This window comes from Colobus angolensis, unplaced genomic scaffold (genome assembly GCF_000951035.1).
Source record: "Colobus angolensis palliatus isolate OR3802 unplaced genomic scaffold, Cang.pa_1.0 Scaffold473, whole genome shotgun sequence".
Taxonomy (NCBI): Eukaryota; Metazoa; Chordata; class Mammalia; order Primates; family Cercopithecidae; genus Colobus; species Colobus angolensis.
Window position 1 is genome coordinate 1,388,553 of NW_012118188.1, and position 9,616 is coordinate 1,398,168.

Below are 9,616 nucleotides of genomic sequence, written 5' to 3' on the forward strand. Positions count from 1 at the left end.
AAAAAAAAAAAAAATTAGCCGGGCGTGGTGGTGGGGGCCTGTAGTCCCAGCTGCTTGGGAGGCTGAGGCAGGAGAATGGCCTGACCCCAGGAGGCGGAGGTTGCAGTGAGCCGAGATCATGCCAATGCACTCCAGCCTGGGCGACAGAGCGAGACTCCGTTACAAAAAAAAAAAAAAAAAATGAACTGGGCATGGTGGCATGCACCTGTAGTCCCAGCTACTTGGGAGGCTGAGCCACTAGAATGGCTTCAGCCACAGAGGAGGAGGTTGCAGTGAGCCAAGATCAGCCTGGGCAACTGAGTGAGACTCCATCTCAAAAAACCCCAAAAATGGCCGGGCGTAGTGGCTCATGCCTGTAATCCCAGCACTTTGAGAGGCCGAGGTGAGCAGATCAAAAGGTCAGGAGTTTGAGACCAGCCTGGCCAATATGGTGAAGCCCCATCGCTACTAAAAATACAAAAATTAGCCAGGCATGGTAGCAAGTGCCTGCAGTCCCAGATACTTGGGAGGCTGAGGCAGGGGAGTCCCTTAAACCTGGGAGGTGGAGGTTGCAATGAGCCAAGATCGAGCCACTGCACTCCAGCCTGAGTGACAGAGTGAGACTCCGTCTCAAAATAAATAAATAAATAAACCCTGCCAAACCAAAAAACTTCTTTAATATAAGAAGAAAGTAAAAAAACTTCTTCCAAGTTACTAAAGGTATATTTTTTGCATATGTAAGAAGGCTAGACATCATTTTTTTTTTCTCACTTGACATACAGAATCATTCAAACTTGTCACCTTGCTCGTCATCATCATTGAACACAGTTGCAGGCCAGAAGTTGTGCCAGACACGCCCAACTGTGTGTTTAGTCATTGTGTTCCAATCACTGGCAATAGCACATATAGTATCTTTCAGGCTAAACTCCTTTTGAAAACGTTCACAGTCACGCCTCTGTTCACTATTGCTAGCATGCTGTTCAAAAAGTTTATTGATCTAAGGATAACATGGTCATATGGCTAAATTAATAAAGTCATCTTTGTGAGAAAGTATATGACATAAACATTATTTTTGCTGAGGATCTCAGGTGAAGAATGAGCAGAACAGTTGTCAAGGAATAACAAGATATTTGAGTGGACATCCAGTTCAGCTTTTCTGCAGCACGCATGAACCACTGGTACAAAATATTTGAGAAACTGACAGAAAAAATGTCCCTGGTGATCCATACCTTTTTGTTAGCATAATAATGGGCTAATAAGAAATACACTCCTTGTAAACATCAAGTATGCATGCTTTTGCCTATCACAGCAACTTTACACTCTGTGTAGCTGTTGCATTAGCACATCCCAGCACAGTTATCCTATCCTTAGTATCCTGAATTCCTACAGGAGCTGTCTCATCAGCTGCAGTCAGAGTCTTTCTGGGGTAATAATGCCAAAACAGAGATGTTTCATCAGCATTACAGACTTTTTCTGGGATAAGACTCTCATCAGCAGTGACCTTGTTAAACAGATACATTTTATGTGTTTTATTTTATTTTGTTTTTTATTTTTTAAGAGACAGGGTCTCACTCTGTCATGCAGGCAGGAGTGCAGTGCAATGGCATTATCATAGCTCACTGTAGCCTCAAATTCCTGGGCTCAAGTGAACCTCCAGCCTCAGCTTCTAGAATATCTAGGGCTACAGGCATGAACCACCACCCAGATAATTTTTTTTTTTTAAGTTTTTTGTAGCAATTGGGTCTCCCTATTTTGCCCAGGCTGGTCTCAAACTCCTGGGCTCAAGCAATCCTCCTGCCTCACCCTCCCAAAGAGCTGGGATTACAGGCATGCGCCGCTGCACCCAGCTGATTCTGGCAAACTCATCAATGAATTGCTCAGCTGCTTCATGATCAGCAGAAGTTTTACCACCACAAATCTTTAAAAATTTCATGCCATGTCTATTCCTAAATTTCTGCAACCAGCCTATTGACTAATCACAGTTCTCTTCAAGTTTCAATTCATCATGACAGGTCTTGCTTGTTTCATGATCTGCATACTATGAAGTGACATGTGTTTGTTCACTGCAACACTGACAAACCCACTCTTTCAATACATGATTGAGGTCTTTATTTTTAGCTTTATGCAGTGTTTTTCTATTTTTAACTCCTATTCATCACTTTCAGCATAGAACTTCAACAGTCCTGTTTCTTCATGTCATACAGGGTGGTCATTCTAACACCATACTGCTGTAAGATGTTTCACACTTACACCACTGTCCAGTTTGTCCAATAGCTTGACTCTCTGTGCTATAGATAAATATGCTTCCTCTTTTTCTTATCACTGTTACCCATAGGGGTATCTGTAGGGCTTCTTGATATTTTCAACAATATCTTTACAGAGAATAAGCAAAAATAAAGTAAGTAATTCACGTGGGTCTTGGCCCCATGTGGGGCATCATGGAGAACCTGGGCATATCTGGCCTTCACACATGCCATGTTATTACCTTTTGTAGGTGAGCTTGCATGAAGGAATCTGGGCATGCCTAGAAAAGATACATCACAATTAAAGGGCCTGGGAGGGTGTTTCTTTCCTCAGGGACACTGAAGGAATTGTGTGTTGTGCATCTGTGTTTTGACTTCGACTCATCACATGAGGTCAGATGTGAAGTTTTCCACTTGTGGTGTCAAGTCAGCACTCAAAAAGTTTCAGATTTTTAAGCATTTTGGATTTGAGGTTTTCATATTAAGGATGCTCAACCTGTATACAACTTAGGCCCAGCCTCTTTATTCAATTATCTTATGGGGAATTGAGTCCAGTGAAGGGTATCAAGGAATCACAGAATGTTGAGCAGGAAAGCAGTTCAGAAATTTCCAAACTCAAAGTCCTGTAGAGATAAGAAGTATTTCCCCTAAGTTCACGATGCTTAGTGAAAATGTCAGTACAAGTTCACCTTCTTTTGACGCAATTCTGAAATCTCAAAGTCAAAATCTTAAAATCCAAAGTTTTGTTTTTTAAAAATTTATTGCCTAAACTTATACAGCAAAACGTGTCCTACACCGATATGAGGCTCTACATCCTACTTAATATGAATATTCATACATTTTCCTGAAGATGCTGATGTGCTTGATTATAGAAAACTTTCCAAGACCTCCATGGAGGTGTATATACACCATGAAGCTTTTCTACAGTCTGAAGAATTCTGGATTACAAAACAAATCTGGTCTCAAGGGTTCTGGATAACAAGTTTCATGAATCCCTAATAATGATAGTCATTAATTATTGAGCATTTGCTTTGCACCACATACTGTCCTACAAAGATAGCTGCATTTTCATAACTTTGATTTGACACATTCCACTCTCACCTCACCTGCTATCTTTCCAGCTCACTAATTCTATTACCCCAGTTCCAAACCTTCTAAACCAAGGGTCTCTCCACCATTGGTCCTTCTCCCACTTTTCACTTGAGGTCCTATCTTCTCTCTATAATTACCTGACTTAAATGCTTTGGTCAATTATTATGCTGTAAATACTTCAGAATCCCTCAAATCCCTTGCCTTTCTCTGGCTTTGACTTATTTGTTTAGCAAAACCACAACCCTGGTGAAACCCACCTCTTTCCCTGTACTAGAATGGTTGAATATGTCTGGTGAAAACCATGCTGAGTGATCTCGTTTTGAGTTCATAATCATTAACCCTTAACTAGGCCCTTAATGTTGCCTGGCATTCACAGCCAGGCATGAGGTTCACAGCAGGATGAGGTTCCCCTCATCCATTCACTCTTCTGTTCTCCTAGAGAACAAGCTCATACTTCCTTCTTCCCTTCAAGAATACTCCTTTCCCCACTTACTCTTAGGTGATTACTATGCTACCTATTTCTCTAAGAAATGTGAGAGAAACAGAAGAAAACCTCCACAGACTCCCAAAACCACATACCCTCCTACCAGTCACTGTACCCACACCCTCAGCCTTCCTGCCTAGTCCCTATGAAAACTCCCCGTGAGTCCCTGGAGCCAACCCCTCTCACATACTCAAGCACATCCCTGTAGCAACTTTTTCTCCTCCTCTCCCGCATCGTCAATTTTCACCCAATCATTCACAGAGTTGGATCATCAACACAAACCTCCCATAGCCACCCACCCACACCAGCAATCTGTTAAATGATTAGTTAGGCGGGCTCCGTCATTTCACACCAAGCTCTGACAATAGCCTCAAGGTCCTATACAACCTGATCTATAGTTACTTCACTTCTGCCTCTCCAACAACTCTGTCTTCTTTGATCTTTGCTGTCAAACATGCCTGGCATACTCCTGTCCTCTGGCCTTTGTAATGGCTCTTCCCTTTGCCTTGAACTTTCTGCCTCTAGATATCCACGTTGCTTACTCCCTCACCAGCTTCACATCTTTGCTCATGTTATCTTCTCAGTGGAGGCTACCCTGTCTCCCCTATACAAAATTGTAACCCACTACCAGCCTCTCATATCCCCCAACCCTGCCTTTGGAACCCTTACCCTGCTCTGCTATTTTCTTAGCACACAGAACTTTCAAAATATTAATATATTTTCTTATAGTTATGGTGTTTTATTTGCTTCCCATCCCCCTCCCCTTGCTTGACTGTACATGCCACAAAGACAAGGATTTGCATTCTGTTCACTGACATATCCCAAACACCTGGAATAATGCCTGACACATAGTAGGCATTCAGTCCATACTGAATGAATGTCATACTTTAAATTTCACAAAAATTTCATGTGTTAGGTTTTATATTATCTTTATTTTATATATGAAGAAACTGACTAAGTTTTCAAAATAGGCCCATGGTCAAGTCACAAGAAAGGGAGACAGCCAGGAGCCCAGTCTTCCTGATTCCACAGTCTACTTGCTAAATGACCAGGCCATGTGGCCTCCCTATATTGTGCTTGCCTCAAGGTTTGGAATAAACATGTTGAACTGCATCTACCATCAATAAGCCATCATCAAATGCCACAGAATTTTATTGTGTCCTCTTGGGGTACATGACAGCTTGGTAGTTTTGATCTATCATCAAATGCTTCTCAATTTACTTCCTGACCCCAGAAGACAACAGGTCTGAAAGCTCATCTATCCCAGGCCAAAGAGGTTGGTTTCACTCATATATCCATTTTTTTTTCTTTTTTTTTGAGACGGAGTCTCACTCTGTTGCCCAGGCTGGAGTACAGGGGCACAACCTCAGCTCACTGCAACCTCTGCCTCAGTCTCCCAGTAGCTTGGATTACAGCAGCGCACCATCACACCTGGCTAATTTTTGTATTTTTAGTAGAGACAGATTTTCACCATGTTGGCCAGGCTTGTCTCAAACTCTTGACCTCAAGTGATCCATCCCCTCTCAGCCTCCTGAAGTGCTAGCCAGGCTGGTCTCGAACTCCTGACCTCAAGTGATCCGCCTTGAGGTCACTTGGCCCCCCAAAGTGCTGGGATTACAGGCGTGAGCCTCTGTGCCTGGCCATTTATCCACTGATGTGTTCATTTATTGAGCACCAACATGCTGAGGGTATTGATGGTTGATTTGGATGTAGCCAGTAAATCAAATTTCTCTTCTTGAAACTACCATGAAGGAAAAAATGCCCACATCATTTCTGCAACTAAATCTACAGATGAAAAATCATCTTTTCTCTAACTACATCAGAACTACTCCCTGCAGCTGAGGAAGAGCCTCCTATCCCAGCCCCTGTGCTAGGGCCTCCATTCCAGTGGAAGTAAATGTGAGCTACATGACTGATAGCTTGCTAGTTCTGAATAGCTTTGTGCTGGAATTTGGAAGGAATGTGTATAGTGCTCAATATGAAGCTCAGTTTGGCTTGAGGGACCATTTTAATTAAATTAATTATCTCTAAAAGAAACACTTAGAGCTGTTTAAGCCTAAACAATAGGTGCTTGTTCTCATTTCTAATAGGAGTCACGTTGTTCAGAGAGTTCTCTAGGCGAGCTGAGGACAATGTCACCACCAGCTATTTAAGGAAGGCCTTCCCCTTCTTGCCCCATGCCTTCTCTCTCACACACAGGAGAGAGGCTTTCAGAGAAGCAGGATGGAGTGCCTGGAATATTAATGTACCAAATCTACAAATGCACTCCACTGCTTTCTTTTTTGTTGTTTTGTTTTACAGCCAGAGGTGTTTTATTTTATTTTATTAACACCTATGATGCCATGAATTCATAGGGAATAGGTTCCAACAGCTCAGGCTCCTTCCCACTGGCTTTCACAAAGTGTGCTTCGCTGGGTGGAGCAGGTTGGTGCTTCACTTGAACCCAGGTACCTTCCTCTTTGGCTTCTTTCTTTTTCTGATCATTTTCCTTCATGCATTTCAGGAAGCTATCTTGGCTCTTAGAGTGCTTAATGTGCTCAATATGCACATTAATTCACTCGGCAAGAATCTTACCCTTGTTTGTTTACAACAATGCCAACAGCATGCTGGGGAACATTGTACCAGTTTTGCCATGGTAACACTTGTGGGGCATTCCTTTTTGAACAGTACCCATTCCGTTGATGTCTACAGTATCACCTTTCTAATAGACTCGCATATTCGTGGCCAAAGGAACAAGTCCATGTTTTCTAAAAGGCCTAGAGAATGTGTATTGGTGCCTCTCCTCTTTCCCTTTGTGTTCATCATTGTGGCAAATTACTGGAAGGTGGCAGTTTTGGCCGAAAGGAAGAACTGCTTCCTTAACTTTCCTAACTCATATATGTCTTGTGTTTGTTTCTGTTGTGGATTCTTAGTCACATGGCCTTGCTCTGTATGGTCTGCATTTCCAGGAAGAGGATCCCAGCCTAAGTGGCCCTTGTTCCCGTGAAGAAATAGGCAGTGCCACTTTTACTTTGTGTTCTCCTTTCCTCCACCATTTCCTCCTAGTGTGTACTTGTTTTCAGAAACTCTAGACTGATTTTTAAAAATAATATTGTATACTCCGCCTCACTGCAAGAAGATTCAATCTGGCTTCTTCGTTCCATTCTTTTTTTTTTTTTTTTTGAGACAGAGTTCGCTCTTTCACCCAGGCTAGAGTGAGGTGGCGCGATCCTTGGCTCACTGCAACCTCCGCCCCACAAGTTCAAGCGATTCTCCTGCCTCAGCCTCCCCAGTAGCTGGGATTATAGGTGCCCACTACCACGCCTGGCTAATTTTTGTATTTTTAATAGAGATGAGGTTTCTCCATGTTGGCCAGGCTGGTCTCGAACTCCTGACCTCAGGTGATCCACCTGCCTCAGCCTCCCAAAGTGCTGGGATTACAAGCATGAGCCACTGCCCCTGGCCTCTTCGTTCCATTCTATCTGTTCTTTTTATCATTGCAGTACAAGAAGTAAAATGATATCTCCTTCTCATCTTCTGCTCTTCACAGTCAGGCATGCCCCCACAACGTTGTCATCACTAGGAAAAGTGTAGGAGGGCTCTCTTCACCCTCGACATTCACTTTTCAGAGCTGTGTGTTATTTTTAAGGATGCATCATGGCTTTGTGGGAAAGCCTTAGTGAGTGTGTGTGTGTGTGTGTGTGTGTGTGTGTGTGTAATTCCAGTCAAAGGTAAGAGTGTTTAAAGTTTTTCTGTGTTGTGCTAAGCCCTTCTCCCTGAGTCTTCTCTCTTAGATACAGTGTGATTCATCTAATTCCAGTGACTCCTTAGCAGAGTTGTAAAAGGCCATGCCGAGTACAGGTGTTGGTCTCTGTTCTTTGGTGTCTCTTGCAGTAAATGAAGAGTGGACAAGGCACGCAGAAGAGAGCTCTAAAGGCAGTCAATCAATACTGCAGACTGACTGACAATGGCAGTATTAAGTGCCATAGTGGTGTGGTTTACTGCAACGAGTGCAAAATAAGGACCAGAATTGGCCAAATTAGCTTTACATAGTAACACTAGGCAATTGGTATTGGAAGAGATGGCTAAAGCCCAGGCCACAAGCTAAGCAGGTCCCTTCCAGCTTTGACTACAGTTTTTTTTTTTTTCCTGTGAGACAGGGCCTCTCTCTGTCTCCCAGGCTGGAGTGCAGTGGCGCGATCCTGACTCACTGCAGCCTTGACTTCCTGGGCTCAAGCAATCCTCCCACCTCAGCATCCAAGCAGCTGGGACTACAAGCATGCCACCATGTCTGGCTAAGTTCTGTATTTTCTGTAGAGACAGGGTTTTGCCATGTTTTCCAGGCTGGTGTTGAACTCCTGAGCTCAACTGATTTGCCTGCCTCAGCCTCCCAAAGTGCTGAGATTACAGGTGTGAGTCACTGTGCCCGGCCTTCCCCTTTAACTATCTATAATTATTTAGCAAGTAGGACTTGATCTGCAGCATAGTGGTAATTCCACTACTCTTTAACTCAAGTGAGGACTAACAATGACACTCAGAATTATTTTTAATTTACTTTTGGTATGTATATTCTAATTCATTAATAATGAGCAAATAACTGAAAAAAGAAGAAAAACATGTAATCTTCCATTGTTATTTGGAAAAAAAACAGTTTTGTTGTAACTAAAATTTCATGACTTATTAATCTGGAGACAAGGTCTCACTTTGTCACCGAGGCTGGAGTGCATGGAGTGCAGTGGTGTGATCATGGCTCACTGCAGCTTCAAACTCTTGGGGTCAAGGAATCCTCCCACTTCAGTCTCTAAAGTAACTAGAACTACAGGTATGCACCATCATGCCAGGCTAATTTTTTAAGCTATTTTTTGTACAGACAGGGTCTTCCTGTGTTGTCCAGGCTGGTCTCAAACTCCTGGCCTCAAATGATCCTCCCACCTCAGCCTTCCAAAGTGCTGGAATTATACCCGCCTCATGACTAATTGTTAAAGTCTGTTTTTTTCCCTCTCTTTCTCTAGAATGACCCAACCCTTTTGACAAAAACATTGTTCTGAATGCATAGTCAAATTCCAAATCATATCAACATCATTTGTGTATGGATAACAATCAAGTGGGTAGGCCAAATCCAAATAACCAATTTTTAAAGTTTTTCTAATATGCCTTGGTACCATGTATTTTGTATCCTAACAATATTGACCTCTACAGGTATGGAAGCAGAGATCTAGTAAAAATTAATGGCAAAAGTCAGTGCATTAACAGATTGCAGCAACCCTTAATCATGAACTGCTAAACTTTAGACCATGAGCTAAGATCATCTTAGTGTACAGAAGGGTTTCCATATTTGAAAACAAATTTTGAAAACGGGGGAAAAGTGAGGTAAACAAGGGTATTAATCATACTCTGCTTTCCATGTTCTAATGCTTAGTAAATTTACTTGGCGCACACACTTTCTTACATTAGGAAATACATTTGAGTCAAGTGAGTCTAAGTTTCATTGTTTCACTCACTGAAAAAAAAAATCTATCTTATACAATTTGGAAAAAGGAAAAGGTTATTCTGTAGTTGGAAAGGCAAGTGTTATACTCTTAGGCTACCCTCTTGACTCTGCTTTGGACAAACACAATAAAGGCTAAAAATGTTTATGCTGCTTTTCTTCCCTGTGTTTTCCTCATAGGACAGTCTGTGTTGGTCTAAAATCATGACCTGTCAGTGATTTACATATTTTTAAGGTAGACTGGAGCCTCAGTCTCATCTCTCTTCATCATGATACTGTATTACCTTTTATCAGCCACATCAGGGAAGTATACTTGTTCATTTAAATCAAGCGTCAAACCAAATACTCATG

The 9,616-nt window shown here is 42.2% G+C and overlaps 1 pseudogene; it reads right to left on the reverse strand.

Moving 5' to 3' along the window:
* Positions 1 to 6,130: 6,130 nt before the first annotated feature.
* Positions 6,131 to 6,603, reverse strand: LOC105523782 (annotated as a pseudogene).
* Between the last annotated feature and the right edge of the window lie 3,013 nt (positions 6,604 to 9,616).